The 26,547-nt window shown below is 36.6% G+C and overlaps 1 non-coding gene across 1 annotated transcript; it reads left to right on the top strand.

Moving 5' to 3' along the window:
* Positions 1-15,316: 15,316 nt before the first annotated feature.
* Positions 15,317-15,425, top strand: LOC116745226. Its single transcript, XR_004347331.1, has one exon. It is a non-coding gene; the product is annotated as a U6 spliceosomal RNA (small nuclear RNA).
* The last annotated feature ends 11,122 nt before the right edge of the window (positions 15,426-26,547 follow it).

Consider the following 26,547-nt stretch of genomic DNA (forward strand, 5'->3'; position numbering starts at 1 on the left):
AAAACAAATAGATGGAAAGATTTACCATGCTCATGGATTGGAAGAATATTGTTAAAAAGACCATATTACCAAAGCAATCTACAGATTCAATGCAAAACCTATCAAAATACAAACGACACTTTTCACAGAACTAGAACAAATAAATCTAAAATTTGTATGGAAACACAAAAGATCTGAATAGCCAAAACAATCTTGAGAAAGGAGTATAAAGCTGGAGGTAACACGCTCCCTTATTTCAAACTATAACACAAAGCTAGTCACCAAAACAGTATGGTATGGGCACTAAAACAGACACAGAGATAAGTGGAACAGAATAGAGAGCCCGGAAATGTACCCACATCTATGTGGGCAATCTACAACAAAGGGGGCAAGAATATACAATGGGAAAAGACAGCCTCTTCAATAAATGGTGTTGGGAAAACTGGACAGCTACATGCAAAAAATTAAAGTGGACTACTCTCTCACACCATGCACAAAAATAAATTCAAATGAATTAAAGACTTAAATGTAAGACCTGAAACTATAAAACTCCTAGAATAAAAAATAGGCAGTACAATCTTTGACATGGATCTTAGTAATATTTTGGGGGATATGTCTTCTCAGGCAAAGGAAACAAAAGTAAAAATAAACAAATGGGACTGCAACAAACTAAAAAGCTTTTGCACAGCAAAGGAAACTATCAACAAAATGGAAAGGCTGTCTACTGAATGGGAGAAGATATTTGCAAATAATATATCCAATAAGGGATTAATATCCAAAATATAGAAAGAATCATACAACTCAAAAGCAGGAAAACAAACAACCCAATTAAAAAGTAGGCAGGGCTATATGGGAAAAGAATCTAAAAAAGAGTAGATATATGTATATGTATAACTGACTCACTTTGCTGTACACCTGAAACTAACACAACATTGTAAATCAGCTGTACTTCAATAACATTTTTTAAAAATAAAGTGGTATTTTATTGCTTTAAAAAAAAGTAGGCAGAGGATATGAGCATACATTTTTCCAAAAGAAGACACACAAATGGCCAACAGGCACATGAAAAAATGCTCAACATTACTACTCATCAGGGAAATGGAAATCAAACCACAGTGAGATACTCCCTGATACCTGTTAGAATGGCTATTATCAAATAGATAACAAGTGTTGGCAAGGATGTGGAAAAAAAGGAACTTTTGTGCATCATTAGTGGGAGTGTAAATTGGTGCAGCCACTATGGAAAACAATATGGAAGTTCCTCAAAAAATTAAAAACAGAACTACCATACAATCTAGCAATTCCACTCCTAGGTTTTTATCCAAAGAAAATGAAAACACTAATTCGAAAAAATATATGCATCCTTATGTTCACCACAGCATTTTTTACAACAGCCAAGATATGGAAGCAACCCAAGTGCCCATCAATAGATGAATGGACAAAGAAGATGTGGTATACACATATGCAATGGAATATTACTCAGCAAGAAAAAAGAACGAAATTTTGCCATTTGAGACAACATGGATGGACCTAGAAGTCAGACAAAGACAAGTACCATATGATTTCAGTTATATGTGGAATCTAAAAAAACACAAATAACAAAAGAGAAACAGAGTCATAGGTACAAATAGGTGGTTGCCAGATGGGAGAGCGCATTGGGGAGAGGAGAGAAATACATGAGGGAGGTTAAAAGGTACAAACTTCCAGTTGCAAAATAAATGAGTCATGGTATGAAATGTACAGTGTTTGGAATACAGTCAATAATTACATAATATCTTTTTAGGACAGATGGTAACTAGATGTATCATGGTGATCATTTTGAAATGTATAGAATATTGAATCACTATGTTGTATAACATAGTAGTGGTTCAAGAGGAATTAACATAGTGTTGTAGGTCAATTATACTTTAATAACAAACAAAGAAACAACAAACACAGGAAAAGAGATCAGATTTGTGGTAACCAGAGGTGACGGGGTGGAAGGAGGGGAAATTGGATGAAAGCAGTCAAATGGTACAAACTTCCAGCTATGACTAAGTACTAGGAATGTAACGTACAACCAGATCAATATAATGAACACTGCTGTATGTTCTATATGAAAGTTGAGAGTAAATCCTGAGTTCTCATCACAAGGAAAAAATTTTTTCTATTTCTTTAATTTTGTATTTATATGAGATGTTGGATATTCACTAAACTTATTGTGGTAATCATTTTATGATGTATGTAAGTCAGATTATTATGCTTTAAACCTATATAGGTCAATTATATCTCAACAAAACTGGGGAAAAAAAGAATAGTGCTTTTTTTTTTTTCTCTCCTTTATAGAAGGAATTTCAGATATGGATTAGTCAAAAGTCTCCTGATGGACCAGTAATTGTCTTTGGCTGAGCAATGCTGCTGACCTGAATTAAATAAATTTCAGGAACTTAACATGAAATTCTTAATATAAATTTGTTTTTGTGGTTCAAGAGGGGCTAACGTTAAATATGCAAATGGGTTATAATTAATTACTGCATCATTTATTACATTAAATACTAATACTAAATGAGGAACACCTAGGGCTTCTAGAAGACCACAGATCTAGCCAATTATTGGGGACTCCGAATTCTTGAGGTTTTGCTGTTAGATCAACCAAAAATTCTAAAGATACAGTCTCCATTGTGTGAAGATTTCAGGGAAACAGTAACTTTTATACATTATAGGTGAAAGTATAGTTGATAAAACTTTTCAGTTGGAAAATTTTATTATGTTATCAAAAACTTTCAAATGTTTAAACTGTTTTCATGAGAAGTATTTCCTCTTTAAGGAGTTTGTCCTACAGAAATAGTCACTGTTAAAGAGATTCAGGTGTAAGGATGTATGTAAATCTTATTACACAAGATTATGTGTAAGGATATTCACCATAAATTATTGATATTAAAAAAAATTGAAGCAACTTAAATGCAACAATAAGGATTTTTTTTTTTTTACGGTACGCGGGCTTCTCCCTGTTGTGGCCTCTCCTGTTGGAGAGCACAGGCTCCGGACGTGCAGGCTCAGCGGCCATGGCTCACGGGTCTAGCCGCTCCGCAGCATGTGGGATCTTCCCGGACCGGGGCACGAACCCGTGTCTCCTGCATCGGCAGGCGGACTCTCAACCACTGCGCCACCAGGGAAGCCCAGGATTTTATTTTATTCACTGATGGCACATCGACATGATAACATACAGTAGGAAAGGCAGTATAATATGCTAGTTAGAGGAGTGGTTTCCAAATCAGACAAACTAAGGTTTGATCCTTACTTGCTGTGTGACTTTAATATTTTCTAGCCTCATATTTTTCATCTACAAAGTGTTGATAATTATACCTGCTTCATATAGATATAAAAATTAAATGAAAGAACATATGTGGGCTTCCCTGGTGGCTCAGTGGTTAAGAATCTGCCTGCCAATGCAGGGGACACGGGTTCGAGCCCTGGTCTGGGAAGATCCCATATGCCGTGGAGCAACTGAGCCCGTGGGCCACAACTACTGACCCTGCGCTCTAAAGCCTGCGAGCCACAACTACTGAGCCCAAGTGCCACAACTACTGAAGCCTGCGTGCCTAGAGCCCGTGCTCTGCAACAAGAGAAGCCACCCAATGAGAAGCCCGTGCACCGCAAAGAAGAGTAGCCCCGCTCGCCGCAACTAGAGAAAAGTGTGCACAGCAACAAAGACCAACACAGCCAAAAATAAAAAAAAATTTTTTTAATTAAAAAAAGAAAGACGCAAGAGGGAAGACATATGGGAACATATGTATATGTATAGCTGATTCACTTTGTTATAAAGCAGAAACTAACACACCATTGTAAAGCAATTATACCCCAATAAAGATGTTTAAAAAAAAAAAGAAAGAATGTATGCTTCTAAACATTTAGCACGTTATCTAACACTTGAGAAATATTATTTTCTGTCCATTACAAATGATATTTAAAGTAATATTTCAGAATATGGGAAAATGCTTACAATACAATATTAAGATTTGAACTATATGCAGATAACAATTGCAATTGTAATATAATCCAAATATACCTGTAACCTATTGGTATTACTGTATTAATGTCCAACATTTTTTTCTCATCAGCCCCTCTCTGGGTAACTGCAAGACCTCAGTTCTGTCTCTCCAGTATTCCTAGGGATTTCCGGGAAGCCCCAGGGTATACCTTGTGTATATTACATTCCCACAACATCCAGGCTACTCCTGGTGTAACCTAGTCCATAGCAACTGGGTTGAAATTTCTTCTCCCTCCGAGACCAGTTGTGTTATTAAATATGATCTGAAATTCTTTGCGCTTCTTGGCTTTGGTACCTGAAACTAAACTGAAATGTTCTTTAACTGTCCACAGAGAATTAATGCTGCCTGACTTCTACTAACTTTCCTAGTAATTATTCTCTCCTTTCATTTACTTTTTTGTCATTTGTACCTCTAAATCAATCTTATATGCTGCCCTACTTTTATTTTTATTTTTTTTAATTTTATTGAATGAAAGGTTCTTTAAATTCTACAGTGCTTTCCAATCTTCAAAAGTTTCACACACATGATTTCATATAATCTCATAATAACCCTTTTGCAAAATACCCTATTCCTATATTGCCCCTCTCCTCTTCCCTCTCCCCACTAGTAACCACTAGTTTGTTCTCTATATCTTTGAGTCTTACGTTGCCCTATTTTTAAATTGTCTTTCTTTCACAGTATATTTTTGCCCTTTACTGAGTTGACTTCTTTACTGTTAGTGACTTAATCTCCTAGATTATAAATTCCTTATGAGAAAAGACTAGGATTTCTTTTTCTTTAACATCCCCCATAGCACCCAGTGTAATTCTACCACAGACATAAAGTAGGAACTCAGGAAATTCTAATTAATGCAGCCCCAAAGTTGCAGTAAGGAATAAATTATGTAATATGTAACTATGACTCAGCAAGAAATCCCTTTATGCCAACAGAGTGGGTCTTTACATGTTGACTTCTCCCATCATTCATCATACTACCATGATCCAGCGCAGCCTAAAATGGTGGAAAGGCAGCAACCCTCTGTTCTGGGCTCCTCTGACCTCACAAATTCCTCCCCTACATGGGCTGCTGAGACATGAGCTGAATGTGAGACATGCTTCCATAAGGAACAAGGCAGGTTCAACATGCACTACCCTGTATTCTTGATCAATTTCGCATGTATCCTTTCTTCTGCTTCTTTGCTGGTTACAGATGAAAATGAAAATGATCTCAACCAACTCGTCATTCAAACCAAGCTTTAAACCTGAATCAGCCTTTGTGATCTGACCTGCCTCATCAGGTACAATTGTAAATATACATCATCTCATCTAATCCTCACAAAACAAGGGGTGATGTGGCGAAGACAGTGCTCAACAATGACTCTATAACCTCCTCTGCATTTCCCAGACTCCCTTGCAGATAGATTAGGGCCATGTGACTAGTTCTAGGCAATGGACTGAGTAGAAACAATTTGTCTCTAAAGGCCAAGGAAGTTAAAAGCCGATATGGAGGTCCTCCATACCTCTCCTGCTATAACATTCCTGGATTGGAAGCTATTAATCACAAGAGGGAGCACAGCTGTCACATTCACATAGGAATCTATGAAAGCAAAAAATATAATTTGTGTTAAACAGCTAAGATTTCACAATTTATAACTTCAGCATAGCCCATCCTGTCCCAACTAACATAGATAATATTCAGAGTATTTAATAAGTAGTACAGAATGGGCACTGACATATCAGAATGAATGTAACGAACAATCAGAACAGACATGGGCTGTACACAGCTGGTATGGCCATATGAGTCCATACCAGTTGAACAGCCCAGAAAATAACTCTACAAACTTATCCCAATTTCATCGTTGATGAAATTTATGAAGTTCAGAGGTCAACTGGCCCGCCTAGAATCAGTGATTTCTAAGTGATATTCAATCCAGCTCTTCTTGCTATAAAGTCTGTTCTCTTCTAACTCTACATTCTATTTCCTACTTGTTGCATGCTTAAATTATCTCAACAACTCATCACAAGTTGTTTTTGATGCTGCAGTAGAGCTGTCCAAATAGTTTGTTCATCTAAACCATGGTGGTATGGTCCAATAGTATCTGTTTATTATTGCTGAGTTTTCTTTAAATTGAGCTCCTTCTTGTTTCCTATAGAATGTCAGCATTATATTTTGCTTTTCTTTTAAATTTTCTTCTGTCATTATTCTTAATTAATCCTGAACCTGTAGTGTTTAAGTTGATACATCCAACTTTATGATATATATTTAAAAGGCAAGAGAAAACTAAATTGGATGAAATCCTGGCTTTTGGCAGAGTTCTTTTGCTCCTGCTGCTCATTCTTCATTTAAATTCATAAGTCTCTTTTCTCCATGACAGGATAATCATCTCCACAGCAACTGACTATTACACCACAAAGGAAGATGCCTGTGAGTGAGAACTGACCAGCAGGAGCTGAGCAACACTCAGGCAACAGAGATTCTATTTTCACACAAATATCTCTAATTATAAAAAGCTAAGGAAGAACTATATTGTTCCCTCCATCCCACCCAAATACAAGCAGAGCTATTGCTACATAGTTTCTCACAAAAATATGGTACTTTCAACGAGAGCTTTAATAAGCATATTCCTATGTAGAGATGGTATCACCTATTATTGCAAGGCAAGCATGTATCTAGACTGAAAAGCAGGCACTAGTTAAATTAAAATCACACAGATTATGGCATGATTCAAGAGTAGAAATTAAAGCAGGATATGTTTTACAGATTGCTAATAATATTCAAGCAAACAACAAGCCAAAAATGAAAGGAAAGGTACAGAAATGGTTACTGGCCAAGCAATAATTATTACCAGGGCTGGTCTTTCCAAAGAGGAAATTTGGAATGGGCATGGTGGTGGTCAGGAGCTTGTATGGGTGCTAATCACAGCAATGATAACATGCATTACATTTGAAATGGGTCTGAACACTTTACAACACAATTTCAAGGCAGCACTTTCACTGGCAGGCAGAATTCTCTAGGGAATCTGAAACCATAGTATATACTGGTGATGGAGTCCAGGAGTAAATTGGATGATTACTAGATGCTGTCTACTACCCACTGTTTTTACATTGGTTTCATAGAATTTTAAGTCAAATCATATTTATAATCTATAATACACAATCTTACAAGTGACATACGTTGTTTGAAGAATATCAATCTCTTCTCTCCCACTAGATGATAAACATCTTGAGGGCAGGCACCATATCATATGATTATGCTATTTCCTATAATGTTCAAGACAACCCACGATAAAGAGGTTCTGTCTCAATATAATATTGAAATGACAAGTTCCTCAGATCTGTTACAGCAGGAAAAAAAAATTGCTGAAGTAGACACTATCTCTCTGCCCTTTTAGCCGCAAAGCTCAGATTAGTTGGATGGTAGGGTGACCCCCATTCTGGATTCTCTCAACACCAGAGCCCTCCCAAGTTGTCTAACCTGTTAGTCTCCTAAGAACATATAACCCTTAAGCTGGATTCCGTTATCGACCATGCCAAAGAAGCTTCCTCGTAGCACCTTAAATCTCTAGCCCCTGTACTCTTCTGACTGCATCTGACCTTCCTGGATTATCTTTGTTGCCACTTTCTGCATGCTGGTCCCCAAGCTGACAAATGTTGCTGGAAAAAGTCAGTGAACTTTGTTGATGTTGCTTTCTCTAAATTCACACTTGTCACCTCCACAGAGCCCATACTGCTGCCCAGGAATCTTTTGGGTCATCTCTTACTGATTCCTTAGCACTGTCTATATTGGGGATAATATTCAAAAATTTTAACTACTATAGCAGATGTACCATCCTTGAACTGATACAGCAAGGTCTGAGAGAGAATCCCAGCTGCACCCTGTATTTACCTCCTTTTAAAAAAATTTACTTTTATTTTGGCTGCACTGTGTCTTCGATGCTGCGTGCAGTCTTTCTCTAGTTGTGGCGAGCGGGAGCTACTCTTCATTGCCGTGCGCGGGCTTCTCATTGCGGCAGCTTCTCTTGTTGCGGAGCATGGGCTCTAGGCACGCAGGCTTCAGTAGTTGTGGCATGCAGCCTTCAGTAGTTATGGCACACGGGCTCAGTAGTTGTGGAGCACAGGTTTAGCTGCTCCGCCACATGTGGGATCTTCCCGGACCAGGGCTCAAACCCATGTCCCCTGCATTGGCAGATGGATTTTTAACCACTGTGCCACCAGGGAAGTCCCTGTATTTACCTTTTAGTTGCTGATTGAGGCAACCTGGGAAAGAAGCGAGGTTGCAGGAGCAGCAGATATTTACCAGCTGATATGAAAGCATGTCAATATTTTAAACAACCAGTACAGCTGTATGGTTTGAAACAACTGAATATCAGTCCTGCTTTCAACTATGACTTTTCTAAAAACTGTCTCTCCTTTTTTTCCTGTCCCCATTCAACATCAACCTTTCTATTTATTCATTCAAAAAATATTTATTGGGCTTCCCTGGTGACACAGTGGTTAAGAATCTGCCTGCCAATGCAGGGGACACGGGTTCAAGCCCTGGCCTGGGAAGATCCCACATGCCGTGGAGCAACTAAGCCTGTGCGCCACAACTACTGAGCCTGCTCTCTAGAGCCCACGAGCCACAACTACTGAGCCCTCATGCCACAACTACTGAAGCCCGTGCACCTAGAGCCCGTGCTCCGCAACAAGAGAAGCCACCGCAATGAGAAGCCTGCGCGGCACAGCGAAGAGTGGCCCCTGCTCGCTGCAACTAGAGAAGGCCCGTGTGCAGCAACAAAGACCCAATGCAGCAAAAAATATATATATATATATTTAAAAAATAATAATAAAAATAAATAAATAAATATTTATTGAGCACCTTGCATCATTTTAAGTAAACAAGAGACACAAAAAACCCCCGTCCAAGTGGCCTTACATTCTAGTGGGAGTCATAGGTAAGAGAAAACAAATACGGTAAGTAAATACATAGAATGTTTAAAAGTGAGAAGAGCTATGGAAAAAAAGAAAAAGGAGAGGGTAATGGAGTTCGGGACTGCAGGGAGCAGGTGATGATTTTAGACATGGTGTGAGGGTTGGGCTCACTGAGAAGATGAGGAATGAGCCATTTGATGGGGAAAAGCTTTCAGGACAGAGGAAACAGGCCATGCAAAGTCTTACATTCTAGCAACTCCTCATTATGCAGAGATAATTTAAACTCCAACCTCCTGCTGTATAGAGATCAAAGTTATTGGTAAATGATCTCTTTGGCTTTTCTTCCTTTGCATCTCTAACACATCCTTACATTTTTTCTTTTCCTTCACATCTTAGATGAATAAGTGCTCCTCCTTCCAACGTCCACTGCTTTCCTGTGTCCTCCCCATCCTCCTCACCTCATTTACCCTGATTTCCACCATCTACAATCTCTTCCCATTCTGTCTCTTCAGATAGGCAGCAGTCTTTTCTAAATTAAAACACCATTGTCACTTGACCTAAATGTTTCTTCTAAGTATAGGCTATTTCCTCTGTTTAAAATCAAATACTTTCAATTTCCTCACCGCCGATATTCTCTTTGGCCTCCGATTTCTGCCTTCTGCCCGCTTCAGACAACTTAAACTAATCTCTTGACTCCTGAAGTCAAATTGCTCCTGGACCCTGTTCACAGTTTTGTCAATTGATAATTATCACTGTCCAGGGAAGATTGATTTGGAAAGGGATACCCATCTACAATTACTTGTATTAAAATCAGGATTCCATTTGTTAAAGTTGTAAATCTTAAAACCCTGGGGTTTTTAAAATGTAATTTTATCTTTTATTGTGGTAAAATACATGCAACATAAAAGTTACCATTCAATCATTTTCAAGTGTAGAATTCAGTGGCATTAGTACTTTCATGATATTGCATAACCACCACTGCCACTATGCACTTCCAGAACTTTTTCATCATCTCAAGCAGAATCTCTGTACCCATTAAACAAGTATGCCTGCTCCACTCTATCTCTGCTGGTAAGCTCCATTCTACTTTCTGTCTCTATGAATTTAACTATTCTAGGTGCCTCATATAAGTATTTGTCCTTTTGTGCTTGGCTTATTTTACTTAGCATGATATTTTCAAGGTTCCTCCATGTTGTAGCATTTATCACAATTTAGTTCCTTTTTAGGGCTGAATAATATTCCATTGTGTATATATACCACATTTGTTTTTCCATTCATCTGTTGACGGACATTTAGGTTGTTTCTACCTTTTGGCTATTGTGAATAATACATCTGTGGACACTGTTGTATAAGTATCTGTTTGAGTCCCTGCTTTCAATTCTTTGAGGGTATATACCTAGGTGTGGAATCCCTGGATCATAGTTAATTCTATGTTCAACCTTCTGAGGACCTGTTAAACTGTTTTCCACAGAGCTGCACCATTTTACATTTCCACCAGCAATGCATAAGGATTGCAAGTTCTCCACATTCCCGATGACAAATGGTATTTCTCACTTTTTGATAAATGATGTCATAATCGGTTAAAGTGGTATCTCATTGTGGTTTCAATTTGTATTTTCCTAATGAGCAGTGATGTTGAGTATCTTTTAATGTGCCTATTGGCCATGTGTATATCTTCTTTGGATAAATGTCTATTGAAGTCCTTTCCACTCCTAAAACATCTTTATACTTTCTAATTGGGTTTTTGTTGTCACTGTTGAGTTGTAGGAGTTCTTTACATAGTCTAGATATTAATCTCTTAACAGATACATGATTTGCAAATATTTTCTCTAATTCTATAGATTCTTTTCACTTTCTTTTTTGATTGTAGTTGCTGTACAATATTATATGTTACAGGTATACAATATAGTGATTCACAATTTTTTTTTTTTTTGTGATTCACAATTTTTAAAGGTTATACTCCATTTATAGTTATTACAAAATACTGGCTATATTCCCTGTATTGTACAATATATCCTTGTAGCTTATTTTACCCCTAATAGTTTGTACCTCTTATTCCCCTACCCCTATGTTGCCCCCCCTCCTCTCCCCACTGATATCCACTAGTTTGTTTTCTATACCTATGAGTCTGCTTCTTTTTTGTTATACTCACTAGTTTCTTGTATTTTTTAGTTTCCACATATAAGTGATAAAATGCAGTAATTGTCTTTCTCTGTCTGACTTATTTCACTTAGCATAATGCCCTCCAAGTCCATCCATGTTGCTTCAAGTGGCAAAATTTCATTCTTTTCTATGGCTGAGTAGTATTCTGTTGTGTATATATATATACCACATCTTCTTTATCCATTTATCTGTTGATGGACACTTAGATTGCTTCCATGTCTTGGCAATTGTAAATAATGCTGCCATGAACATTGGGGTGCATGTATCCTTTCGAATTAGTGGGATTTTTTGGTTTTTTTCAGATATATACCCAGAAGTGGAATTGCTGGGTCATATGGTAGTTCTATTTTTAGTTTTTTGAGAAACCTCCATATAGTTTTCCACAGTGACTGCACCAATTTACATTCCCACTAACAGTGTATGAGGGTTCCCTTTTCTCCACATCCTTGCTAACATTTGTTATTTGTGTTCTTTTTAATGATAGCCATTCTGACAGGCGTGAGGTGGTATCTCATGGTGATTTTCCTTTTCACTTTCTTGATAGTGTCCTTTGATGCACAAAAGTTTTAAATTTTTGATGAAGTTTAGTTTATCTATTTTTTCTTTTGTTGCCTGTGCTTCTGGTGTCCTATGTACAAAATCATTGCCAAATCCAATGTTATAAATATTTTACCCTATGTTTTTTAAGAGTTAAACCTCATTTTTAAGTTCAACATATTCTATTTATAAATTGAATAATTTAAAGTATAAAAGGTCACTTTTACTTGTTATTAGGCTAATATTCAAATAATTATGTTTTAAAAAGTTAAATTCCCCTAAAATATTTTAAACTATGTTTTCCAATTTTATATAATCTTCAAATACTTCAAATATCTGACAGAATAAACAGCATGATTTATCTAAACATTTAAATAATCAACAAACACATATGGATCATCACAATATTATAAAACATAGCCCTAAACTACTACAAAAATGGGAATTCAATACTTCTGAGCTATATCATAATTTTCTATATATTCCCAGGGTTACAGAATCACTTATCCAACCAAAGGTAGCAGATTTTCCATCCTACTTGGCCTAAAATTTGGGGCACAAAAATGCCATAGATTGAGGTCTATCAGAGACTATGAAGTTAGGGCTCTTTCCTGAGCCCTTTCTTTCAGTAATGGTCATTCTCCTGCCTGCCCACTTTCTTCCAACCTAGTAAATAGATATCAAACACAGAATGAAATCAGAAAGGAAGTTAGAAAAAGAAATACAGATTGGAAAGTCCTAGTCAGAAACTGAGAGTTAGAGTTGCTGAAGATCCCAACAGACAGACCATATGCCCTCAAACAGACCCTTTTTTCCTTTTAAACAAGCAACATATTTTACAACCTTAGACGTTACTGTGACTTGGTAAGAATCTCCTCTCTGCCTAATTGAATTCTATATTATTTTTTTGTCTTTCTTTTGGCCTCCCCGTTATTGGCAAACCTCTTAAACATAAAAAACTTTAACTAATATGGACTGTGATCCTCTTTTTTTGGAAACTGTTTCCCTTGCTTTCATGAGGCTACAGTCTCCTGGATTTTCTCTCATCTGTCTTCACTGCCTCTTTTGTTCTTGGATCCTTTCACTCTTTTTTCCTCCCTACACTGCACAGAGGTGACCAAGCTCCAAGTTTCACAGCAGAGCCCTCTGGCTCTCTCTATAACCACTTTCCATTGGAATCTTCAGTAACTTTAACTCTCAGCTTTTGACCAGGACTTTGCAATCTGTACGTCTATCTCCAATTTCTTTTTTGCGCTCAGATCTGTGTTTTCTATCTACTGCTGGAAATTTGCACCTAGATTTCTTGCCTTTAGTTCACACTCAACTCATCTGAAATAAAATTCTTTATCCTTTTCACAAATGAACACCCTCTCTGACCTTCCCTTATGGGTACTAGTATTCTCCCAGGTGCAAGACATGAAAAGTGGTAGCCTTATAAAAAGAGAGGATTGGGAATTGTAAGGGCAAAGGGGGCAGTAGGAATGATAGAACAGAATTAACATATCTAGAATAGAATCTTCAGAGGGAACAAAGCAAAACACCAGGACTTAAGGGTTACATTCCGGATGCCATTCTAATTCATGGCTACGTGTCTTGCTAGGTTTAGTTGCTATGGAACAGAGTTGCCCCCGACCAAGTTCAAGCTTTGTAACTCCATCTGTTGGGGAAGGACAAGCTTCCTGGTGGGCTAAAGCTTTCTCCACTAGTTTAAAAAAAAAAAACTGTTTTAATACAATAGAGCTCAAGAGTTTTTCTTTTCAGAAGCATCCAAGCAAATCCCCCGACTTCAGGGCCGTAGCTCTCCCTGAACATTGACTCTGAGTATTGTGTTCTCAAGCACCCTGTGGAATTTTTGGACTCCTTTCTCTCACTTCTCACATTCAGTCTGACACTAACACAGGTTTTCTTTCTCAAATATGTCTCTCAAATGTGTGTATTCTTTTCCACGCCCTCTACTACCACCAGGTCCAGGTTCTCATTACCTTATTCCTGAAGTACTTTGGCCAGTATTTGCTGTCTCTGCCAATTGTCTTTTTCTCTCCAATGATCAAGTCTTATGGTCAGAAAGCACCTTGGAGTAAGCTAGTCCAAAGTCCATCTAACTCTTGTAACACTTCCCCAGCGTCTCTTACTGTTCCTCTAACCTAGGATAATTAATCCACGTCAAGCACAGTGATGAAGTTGAGTACCATATTTCCTGTTTTCGAAAACTTCCAATGGGCTTTCCAGAGTAAAATTTGAACTCCGGAGCTCATATTTAAGTAAGGCTCACATGACATAATAGTCATCAACCTCTTCAGCCTCACACCTCACCGCAGCCTCTCCACCACCCACAGTAGATCACTTACAGTTCCTCAAATACACCATGCAATTGAACTCTGCTTATCTGCCCACTTGGTTCCCTTTATCCAGGAATGTTTCATTCTCTGCTTACCAAAATCCTGCTTATTCTTCAAGATATAAGACTCAAATTCTCCTTGTTTGAAATTGTCTTCTCTTCTCTGCTCCCACAGCATTTCATTTATATTAAAGAGGAGAGTGGCTTTACTAGTAGTTGTGCATATGTTTCTCTCCTTCAGAAACTGTGAGCTCCTTGAGTATATATATTACGTGGTATTTGTGGCTTCTTGAGAAATTGAGAATTCCCTCTTCTCCTGACTTTCTGCTTTTCAGACATTTTGGTTGGTCTTATATGCGGCAAAGTGTTTTTACATAATTATTAATGAAACATTCAGTCTCTCACTCTGTGCTAGCAGTACAGGGGCTGCAAGATTGAATTCTTGGCACAAATAATACATTGGGGCTAATGACTATAGCAGTAAGAGTACAACTGCTTTCCTGGCACAAAATTGCAATGGGGTAAATTGTAACTTCTAGTGCCTGGTGGTGGCAACATTTTCCTCTTTAGACCTGCTCATGGAATGTGGTTTTGGGCATTCTTCCTAAAAGCTTAGCCTTGAGTTTAATGTTCCAAATATTCCAACCATTCTGTGAACTACTTCAAACCTTTTAATAAAAATCCTTTCCCACTCAGTCAGCTAAAGTCAGCTTCTGTTGCTTACAACCAAGAACGCTGACCGATAAAGATATTTTCCTTAATTCCCCATAGACCAACTAAGTCAGGATCATAATATTTAAAAGACTTTACTGAAGGGTAAGGGATAACAAAATGAAAATACTGTATTAAAAGTAACCTATCACAGGTTACTAGATAATTGCTGCTCTCGGGGGCTACAAGCCCAGCCTGCGCTCACAGAGAAATTTCATAGGCCCCTGTGCCTAGTCTCTGACATGGCTACGGGTGTAGAAGCTAGCTTTATCCCTACCAGAGCCAATTATCCTTAATCACAGTGTACAGTGCCTAGGGCCCACAACACTTTTAGGAAGCCATGAAAATGTTTTTGTTTTAGTTTTTTAAAATAGAATTTTAAAATGAATATAATTATAATAAATATAATATGTAAATTATAATAAAAATATAATAATGAATCCAGCCTGGATTATACAACACAGTCATAAAATAAAATAAAGTGTGTGTGTGTGTGTGTGTGTGTGTGTGTAAAGCAGAATAGTGAAATAAAAAATAGACCCACACATATACGGTTAATTGAATATTTATCAATACAAAGGTGCCAAGTCAATTCAATGGGATAGGAAAGCCTTTTAAACAAATGGTGTTGGAACAACTGGAAAAAATGTATGGAAAAAATAAATCTTGAGTACTCATTTCAGCGGCTTGTATACTAAAATTGGAATGATACAGAGAAGACTAGCACGGCTTTTGCACAAGGATGACATGCAAATTCTAGAAGCAGTCCATATTTTTAAGACAGTTGATTTTAAGTATTCTTACCACACACACAAAAAATAGAAACTATGTGCAGTGACAGATACGTTAATTAGCTTGATAGTGTTAATCTATTCACAATGTGTATATACCAAATTCTTTAATTAGAACAATCTAATTAAATAATGGGCAAAAACCTAAACAGACAACGCATTCAAGAAGATATACAGATGGCAAATAAGCATATGAAAAAGATGATCAATAGTATGTGTCATTAAGCAATTACAAATTAAAACAACAATGAGATACCACTATATACCTATTAGAATGGCCCAAATACAAAATACTAACAACCGAATGCTGGTGAGGATGTGGAGCAACAGGAACTCTCACTGTTGGTGGGAATGCGAAATGATGCAGCCATTTTGGAAGAGAGTTTGGCAGTTTCTTACGAAACTAAACATACTCTTATCATATGATCCAACAGTTGTGCTCCTTGGTGTTCACCCAAATGAGTTGAAAAGTTATGTCCACACAAAAACCTGTATATGGATGTTTATAGCAGCTTTATTAATAATTGCCAAAACTTGGAAGCAAGCAAGATATCTTGCAGTAGGTGAATGGATAAATAAACTGGTACATCCAGACAGTGAAATATTAATATGAGCTATCAAGCCATGAAAAGACATGGAGGAATCTTAAATGCATATTTCTAAGTGAAAGAAGCCAAACTGAAAAGGCTACATACTGTATGATTCCAACTATTCTGGAAGAGGCAAAACTACAAAGACAGTAGATAGATCAGTGGTTGTCAGGGGTTCAGGGAAGAGAGAGATGAATAGGCAGAGTATACAGGAATTTTAGGGCATTAAAACTGCTCTGTATGAAACTACTCTTTATGATACTATAATGGTGGATGTATGTCCAAATCCAATGAATGTACAACATCAAGAGAAAATCCTGATGTAAACCATGGACTTTGGGTGCAGAATGTTGATAGTGAGGGAGGAGGTGTAGGGGCATGAGGTGTATGGGAATTCTCTACACCTTCTGCTCAGTTTTGCTGTTAATCTAAAACTGTTCTAAAAATAAAGTCTATTAAAAAACTGAGAGAGAATAATCTTATACATATACCTGATAAAGAACTTATGTCATTAGACCATTATAAAGGACTCCTACAAATAAAAGGATTTAAAAACTCAATTAAAAATAGGCAAGACTTGAACAGACATTTTACAGAAGTAGACATACAAGTGGTCAATAAGCTCATGAAAAGATACTTAACATCATTAGTCATTGGGGAAATATTAATTCAAACTACATTGAAATTCTACTTCACACCCACTAAAATGGCTAAAATTAAAGATTGGCAACATCAGTTGTTGGCAAGTGTGTGGTACAAGTGGAACTCTCATACACTGCTCATGGGAGTATAAAATGGTACAGCTTTTTTGGACAACTGTTTGGGAGCTTATAAAATTATATACCCACTTAATGACCCAGCAGTTCCAATCCTAGGTGTTTATCCAAGAGAAGGAAAATATAAATTCACAAAAACTTGACCAAAAATATTAATAGCAGCTTTATTCCAAAAACTGGAAACAAACACAAATGTCCATCAACAAGATTATGGATTTTTGAAAAAATGTTTGTATATTTACACACAGGAATATTACTCAGTAATAAAATGGAATGAACTACTAATACAACAATATGGATGAATCTCTAAAACATTGGACAGAGTAAAAGAATCAGACACAAAAGAATATGTATTGTATAATTCCATTTATGTGACTTCAAGAGCAGACAAACTAATCCATGGTGATAGAAATCAGAACATGATTGCCTATTTGGGAAGGGAGATTGACTGAAGAAGGACATAAAGGAACTTTCTAGGGGTGATGAAAGTGTCTTATATCTTGATTGGGGTGTTGGTTACATGGTTACATTTGTTAAAGCTCACCCAGTTGTACACTTACGAGGTATTGCATTTCACTGCATGTCACTTTTACCTCCTTAAGAAACCTTAAGCTTGTTAAGCAAGACATATCATTTATACATCTTTTTCATTTTCTTTCCCCCTCATGCCTAGAAGAATGTCCAGAACACAATGAGTGCTCAATACATGTCTGAGGAAAGTTAAACAAATGAACAAATCGTTTTGGCAGTTTATAGACATGCAATGAGAAATTCAGGCAGCTTCTTCCAGGCATGTGTCTAGTTTCCTTCAAATACTTCTTACAGGGAGAGGGACCTTCCTTCTCTGCTTTTCTTAGACTGTCAATGATCACTCTAGCTTTGAGCAAATTAACTCTCTTTGGTGTTCAATATACATGTATGTGTGCACATGTGGATGTCTCCACAGTATGATCAGTTGTTTTGAGTTTTTCTCCTGTGATAGAAACTGTCTAAATTGATGAATTATTTTTAAAATTTTATCTGATCATATAAATGGATAGTAAAAATAAACTGAAAGCTAAATCACAGGTAATTCTGAGAAAAGCATTTTTGCCTAACTAATGATTTTTAAGATAATTTTCCCTCAAAACTAGACGAATGACTACAAAGTTATTCTATATTGTGCATTTTTTGTCTCAAGACTGTTTCCAAACTAAAACACTTATTCTGAGAAATCTTTATGAATAATTTCGAAGTATTGAAAAATAGAAAGTTTATATAACTGTAGGTAGATATGTTAGGCTAATGTAGAAAAGAATCTTTTTTTTCCTTAGGTATAATTTTTAAAATGAAATTACTTTCGGTACTTAAATGTGATCTGAAAAGAATAGACTTCTTTATAGCTTCAGTTAAAAAAAAAGCAGATGTCAGACAAAGATGTATTATTGAATTCTAGCTATTGAAATGTGATGTCTGAAATTACAGATGAGAACAGAGAAAATAGGGATGTGTAAATGTTAATATTTACATATCAAAGCTGTATTTTCTGAGGATATTTTGCTTTAGATTAAGTAAAAGTTACTCAGAAAATCTTAGATCTTTGAAATATTTTTCAAATATAATTGCATTTCAATGAAAGTAACTGCATTTCAAAAGCCAGAAGTTTCAACAAGTTCCAGATTAAGAAATGAAGTCCCAGTTAATTTGAAAAGATGATTGGAGAACTTTTATTTCATTATATGACTAGCATAAAAGGAAACTTCTGAACCATGTACGAGTTCTGATTCTTTACTTTCAAGTTGAGGTCACATTCCTCTCCCCTGTCATGGGATAGTCTCCTCCACAAAACAGACATCTGTTTTAAATTCCCGCCACATGTGATAAATCAATGCATAACAGATAATAAATTTGGAAGACTGTATTCCTATAGACTTTGGCTTCTATTCTTTTAGCCTTTGCAAGTCTGATGATTTTTCCATTCTTAGCTCACACAGAATGTGCTTTAGAACTCAGAACTTGTCTCCAAAGGCAATCAGTGGGAAACTTGAAATGATCAATCCTTGCTGTGTCTCTTATGAGCTTTGAAAAACTGAACCACCATTTCACAACTTCCTATGCTATAGTCCTTTTTATCCAGTTATGTTTAGTAATTGGGGATTATTACTAAAGTGTAATGGATATTCACTATTTCGATTATTCATACGTTTATTCTCTTTAGTACAAATATTCAAAAAAATGTATCCCCATTTTTATTAATTAAAGCAGGACCACCGTTGTGAGAGGGCAGTTTAAAATAATGGTTAAGGACATGAATTTGCACACCCTATTGCTTGAGGTGCCTTAGGCAAGTACTGAAACACTTTAAACCTCTATTTTCTTTTCTTTGGCCACGCCGTGTGACTTGTGGTATCTCAGTTCCCTGACCAGGGATTGAACCTGGGCAATGGCAGTGAAAGCCCAGAATCCTAACCACTAGGCCATCAGGGAACTCCCTAAACTTCCATTTTCTAATCCATAAAATGGTAGTTATGATGGTAGTAACTTCCTCATAGGTTTGTTGTAAAGATTAAATGAGATGATGCTTATAAAATACTTGCACGGTACCTAACACATACAAAGTTTATGAGGTTGTTGGATATTAGCACAGCTGTGACTCTGCCTACACCTCTTCCAACTTCTAGGATTAAAGCCGATATTGCCAAGAGTGGAGTCTTATGAGAGAAAATGCTGTTACATAGTGTGTAATTAATAATGGCGGTAGAGGGAGAATTATTTCTGTGGCCTTTCTCTTATTGGCCTCACCACATTTAGTATGTGTCTGTTTCCCCTAGTAGATGCTGGGTTCTTTGAGGATAGGGTCTATCTATGTCTTATATCTCTGAATTACTGACTCTGGTTATTTGTTGACTCTTGCTAAGGGAATGTATAAATGAACATGTATGTGAATAAACTTGAAACATTCATTTTAAATTTGAGTTATTTAAATGGTTTTAAGTAATTAGAAAGAAGAATTTCTTTTAACTGGGTCCAGGAGAGCAATATAGACATTATAGCTACAAATAAAAGGACAGTTATCAATCACATTTTTCTTTGTTCACATTTCAAAGATGAAGTCCAGTTTAGGCATTTTATGTTTGAGATGCCCATTGGACATCCAAGTGGAGAGACTGAATAGGGAGTTGGACATAAGTTTGGAGAGGTCCTCAAGTTTCCAGAAACTTACAGAAGTTCATAGTTTGGAGAAAATGGGGAGTTGTCAATATGGGTAGTACTTAGAGCCATAGGATAGGCTGAATAGGATCACCAAGGGAGGGGATATAAATTAAGAGGACATAAGGTCCTAAGACTAAACCCTGGGACATTCCAAAATTTAGAGTTTGGGGTAATGATGAAAAGCCACAAAAGAGACTGAGCTAGAGAGGGTCAGAGAGATTAGAAGAACCAAGAGAAAACCAGTCATCACATGTTCAGCTCTCATTGTCCCTGGCTCTTTTCAACATGCACTCTGATTCTTCTCATCTATATCAGGAGCTTCTTCCAACTTCGGGGCATTATCACTAATTTTCCTATCTGCCCCTCTGCTTCTCATGACCCTCACTCAGTAATTCTCTGTTTTGCCTTTGTCTTCAGATTTGGCCCACCTGCAACTTGAGGACATAGGGTCGGGGTGTCCATTTGCAGCCTCAGCTCACATAAGCCATGCTGTACATTTCCCTTATTCCTCACCTCACCTCTCATCTTCTCCACTGAAAGAGACAGAGAGATAGCTACTCTTGATGTTCTTTGCTTCAGACCCTCTGATTCAGCTTTCAGGTTGGGTGCCTTGCACCCCCTTAAACTTATCCTAAGCCCTGCTTTCCTGGACTTTCTCCTTGCCTGTGTATTGTATTCTGGTTCCAGCTCTGGGCATTCGGCCACTTTGGAAAAACCACCTGTACTTTCCAGTCAGTCCCTGAGTCCCTCTATTTCTGCACAACCCCATCCCCACTCTTCCCCAACTTCAGTGGATAGCACTTTTTGCTGTGACCCCTCAGGTCATTAGAGCCATAGTTGGAGGGAGGTCAAGTCTCCTGAACCCACCCTAATATACTGCCCAAGCTTTTTACTATATGGTGATCTCAAAGAGTCTGGAGAAAAAGTTCCCTGGAATAGAGATGTATAAGATGGAAAATTCAAATTTTTGATTCTCAACCTACAATTTGTACTTGCTTCCTGCAATCACATGCTAAATCAGTAGGAATTTCTTGAGGGAGAACTAAGGAGTCTAATTAGTAAACGACACCTAACATTTGCCTTAGAGACTGTGGGATATAAATTAGTAGGAGGAGAAGAGAATCCCAAAATAATTATATTGGTCCTAGAACTCTTTTTGAGGGCTCTATAAGCATTGGTTGGTCCCTGTTTAGCTTAAATTCTTATCAAGTAGGGTTAGGAATGTTTAGGGGAATAGAGACTGAGGTCTAGTGACAAGCCATTTGAATTCCTGAGTTTCAAGCCCACTACACTACCAGATCTCTTAGAAAGTCAAGAATTACCAAGTTCTAGTTTTCTTATTTGTTTTGTTGATGATGCCTGATCTAGAACAATTGTTTTCTTTACCTCAGTCCTTCAGTTAATAATAGGTAGATATGTGCTGAAAGTTTCACTCATTTTTAACAGATAAGCATGTAATTGTACCTTTACTACTGTTGTGATAAAACACAATGTTTTATTCCATTGTGAAACATTCAAACAATACAGAAAGTAAACAATTTAGAAACTGAAAGTCCTCTAAAGTTCTCCTCTCCTTAAATATACTCAATCCCTCCTAATAGTTTGGTGTATATTTTAAAAATATTTCTGTATTACAAAAATGGGATATATGGAACATATTGCTGAGAACTATTTTATTTGATAATATACCTTTGATACCTTTCTACATCAGTACTTGTAGCTCTGTCTCATTTTTAACGGGTATATGATATATTACTGTATGGATTTACCAAAATTTGTTTAGCCAAAAATGTAGGTTATATTAAGTTTTTTACAAACACAATCAATGCAAAAATTAACGTTCATGTATATATTTCTTTGTACACTGTGTGAGTACTTCTGTAGGATATATTCCTGGAATTGGATTTCTTAGGCTAAAAATATACACATTTAAAATTTTGAGAGGTAATGACCAAATTGCCTTTTTAAGAGGTTGTGTCATTTTTCATGAACATCAACAAAGTGTGCAATATCTGTGTTCATAAACATTGACCAACAGTGAGTATTATAATTGCCTGAACGTGGTAGGTAGAAAATTATATCTATTCAAATTTGCATTTCTCTAAATGTTATGGTAATGATCAAGTTAGATACTTTTTGTAAAATATATAAAGTATTTTTATTGACTGCTTTTACAAAACTGTAGTTATCATTAATTGAAGGGATAACAAATGTATCTTAGGAGCAAGGCAGAAACCTATATGTGTATATATATACATATATACACATATATATTCAATATCTACATCTATATCTACATAAAATATATAAAACCTTGTTTCAAGTGCTGAATAATGACTGGTGTTGAAAGATGAGTAATGACATTTTGCCCTCCTGCTACTTTCACTCTGGGAGGAGGGGGGACATACTTGCACACTGCTAATCTAAGCAAGTGAATTGGGGAGAAAAGACACTAAATGTGGTTTGAGAACTAGTCAAACTTTGAGTCCCAATTGGAATTTAGGATTAATATATAGCATTTTAAACTTCTACTCTTGGTATGAAATGTTACTGTGTTTTGACAAGACTTTAAAATCAACATCCAAATGCAGTTCTACCTGAAAGTCCCCCAATAACAAACTTTCCTGTTGGTCAGAATTTTTCTTAGGGTAGCTGCAATAACATCACATGACATTCCTAACATGGGCTCTCCTGACCCAAGATCATTCCTGGAGTATTCATTTCCAAAGATAGCAACCTCATTCCTTCTCTGTTCTTTTCCACTGAAGAGGTCTGTATTTTCTGTTTGTTGACAGAGATGGCTCTTTTTCCATACCATGAATGACATGGTGTCTACGGGTTATATTTGTGACATCTTCTTGTAATGTAATTTGCATTCACTATGTGTGAAGCCACAAGCTAACGGCTTAGATGAGAATATGGCCAAGCCTAATTAAAGAGCCAAGTCAGGAAATGAATAGGTTGGCAAATAGCTAAGAACTGGACCATGTAGAAGAAAGGACAGCTGTGTTGAGCTCAGGCCCAGAGTAGTCTTTTGAATTTTAGGAGAGGGAGAGTCAAAACAGGGCAGCTAATGTGATGAAGTCCAAAAGTGAAACTGGAGCTAAGGATGTATGAGTCAAGAAGTCAAGGAATCGGAAATCCACTAACTCTGAACATCAATACTGTTCTAGAACAAAAGCTGATTAGATCAGAGGATGAGTGAGTATTGGAGAGGGACACAACCAGGTGAGTTAGGCCACCCGTATATACCTAACAGGATACTATGACAAGAAGATTTATTTGCAGCTACCTGTATCTTATCTTACTCCACATGTGGCAGAACTCATAATTCTTAAGGAACCACAGTCAATTCTGATCTTATAAGCATGACTTATGAAATGTGTTTATTTAAAAATGATGAAACAATATATACAATGGAATATTAGCCATAAAAAAGAATGAAATCTTGCCATTTGGAACAACATGGATGGACCTGGAAGGTGTTATGCTTAGTGAAATAACTCAGACAGAGAAAGACAAATACTGTACGTTTTCCTTTACGTGGAATCTAAAAAATGAAACAAACGAACAAATATAACAAAACAGAAACAGACTCACAGAACAAACTAGTGGTTTCCAGAGGGGAGGGGGCAGGGGAGGGGCAAAACAGGTGAAAGGCTTAAGCGGTACAAACTAGCAGTTATAAAATAAATACGACACAGAGATGTAATGTACAGCACAGGGAAGACAGTCAATACTTTATAATATTGTATAATATTTGTGGTGTGTAGTCTATAAAAATATTGAAATACCATGTTGTACACCTGAAAATAATATACTATTGTAAGTCAACTATACTTCAATAAATTTTTTAAAAAATATAAAACAAAAAATTTTCTACAGACTAAAATCCTTAGGAAAAAATCTCTTCCCGGATGTAACACATAAAACCTTGGTATTCTAGGTTGACCAGAATGGTTTTCAGATTTACCTGAATTGTAACCTACTTCAGTATGTTATTCAATGTATATTTCAATGGTTTACTTTTGTGGAGTATTAAAGGCTAATGGATACTGCAGGGTTTTCTACATCTTGATGTAGTCTAAAATAAAACAAAATTTTCTTTGTATGGTTGGGATCTGGCAGTTCTTTTAAATTCTTTACTGAAAAACATTTCCAAGAAATGTGTTAGATAAGAGATGTCTTTACCCTCCACTCTCTCACCCACAAAAACTATTCTTCCATGCTTGTTTTAAGTGGGAAAAATTAAATTGTCCACAAGGGCAGTTTGAGCAAGCTGTAACTTGATTTAAATATTTCGCACTCTTCATCTGTACTTTCCCCTGGGATCTTCCAGCCTTCTTTTCCAGAGAAATTTCCATTTTAGTTCTAAGTTTTGATCTTAATTATCTATCCCTTGCTAGTTTCCAGGATTATTCTTGGTGTTCCTAGATCAATGCCAAGGCACAGTTCTCATCTCTTGCAGTAAACATTTTAAAAGGAAAAACCCTGCAAAGTTTCTTTGAATAGAATAAACTTACTTCACATTAGAAAACTAAAGCCAGTTAATTATTAAATCATACTTTATTTTATATATCAAGTTGGATATCACAATAATATCCTCCATCATTAACTACAAAGAAACAGTTGGCGAGTTGTGCTGCATCAGAATGAAAACTTTTATTCTTTTGCCTTTTTTCAAACACATCCTAGTTCATTATTTTACTAAAAGGCACTAACAGATGTTAGGCAGAATGTGGCCACATCTGGGACATATAAAATACCATTCCAAGTCTCCATAGAAGGGAAATAGCAATATTGTTTAGTTCTCCCCAAAAGCTCTACCAGCCCATCTCATTTAATCTGTTTAAGCTGAACAGTTAAGAGTAGCATCAATTATTTTGGTTGTCTTAGGAATATAAAAAGGAACAATGAACTAAAACACCAAAAGGGAAGTGTCACAAAAAGAAATGCACTATGTTGAAATACAAATTAAAAAAACTTCACTAAAGCTTGTGGCTAGAGCTATATTTTTTCAGCTGAAGAGGCAGTAAATCTTGAGTTGCCTGCTTCCTGAAGCCACCTTGAATTATAGGTCTCTTTAGGCCTTTCTACAATGTTTCTACTTAATTTGACCCTTTCAAAGAAAGCACAACACATCTAAAAAATGGCAAATAAAGATTCTGGTAGAAGATATATTTTGACAGTTTACATATATATATATATTTATATTTTTATATACATATATATAGTGATTAAATCCCGATATTCCAGTCTTTTAACCTACCTTTTAGTTTTAATTTTGTTTTGTTTTCTTAACTTTTCTAAGAAAACAAAAACAAAACCTGATGGTTTTTTGTCAACAGATCAGGTTCATATACTATTATATTTAGCATTATCTCTGGCTTCTTGAAAGTAGACCACATTGAGGACTGGAATAAATACTAGTGTTGAGAGGAAGCTCTGGAGATGTTTGCCTCAGACTGCTTACCCATTAGAGAAAAGAAAAATGCTGGAGCTGTGTATGCAGCACAGAGTGGGAAGGCACGTGTGGCATAATGGAATGTATCCTGGACTTGGAGTCAGATTACCTAGCTTTGAGCCTCAGCTCTGCCACTTATGAACTCAATGTTTGGGAGAGTTAGTTAACCACAGAAATCACATTTCCCTCCTCTGTGAAGTAGGAATAATACCTTGGAGAACTGTTCTGAAGAGTCAGTGAAATAATGGATATAAAAGTGTTCTGTAAGCTGTGATATATACATAGCTTGTTATTAACAAACTATTGGTGGGCTGCAATTTTCATCTCAGATAAGCAGATAACAATTAGATATTTGGAGCACAGCTGAAAAGAAATCCATGGAGTGGATATAGAATAGGCAGACGTGAATTTCCATTTGAGACACACTGCCTAAACAGAGAAAGCCTCTGGGGGACTAAATGCAATCTTGATAGGAATGTCTGCTTTTAAGTGGTAAAGTGAGGCAAACCAAGCTCATATGAACTATTCTATTTCATATACACACTGGGATCAAAGATTCCCAGTCTTTCATTCTCTTAACGCCTATTTAAGGAGCATCTATTACATGCCAAGCATTGTGCTAGGTATACGCTGGTGAACAAGATTTCTGCTCTCAAGGAACTTGTGTCCTAGTTACATTAATATCTTTATTCCAAGCACTCGGCAAAGTGTTAGCACATAGTAGATGCTCAATAAAAGTCGACTGAGCTGAACTAATCTAATTTTGTAGTATTACCATAGCAGAAAGCCAGTAAAGAGATGATTTTTGTGATCAGAGATATCTACCCAATTCACCATGTGATTAACAGGGTACTACTTCTGAAGTTTTGAGGGAAAAGAAACTTTCTAACTAGAGTTCATCTAGTATTATACAGCATTAATTTAATGTCTTCCTGCTTAAAATATAGTTATCACTTCCAATTAGTACATTTAACAAAGGAGCAGGGTGTTAGTAGAAAATGTTTTTCAGGGTGGTATCCCTCATGCCAGGTCGAAAAATTAGCAAAAAGAATATAGCCTGGATATGTCAAATCACTATTGACAGGC

The sequence above is a fragment of the Phocoena sinus genome, chromosome 1, assembly GCF_008692025.1.
Source record: "Phocoena sinus isolate mPhoSin1 chromosome 1, mPhoSin1.pri, whole genome shotgun sequence".
In the NCBI taxonomy this organism is placed as follows: domain Eukaryota; kingdom Metazoa; phylum Chordata; class Mammalia; order Artiodactyla; family Phocoenidae; genus Phocoena; species Phocoena sinus.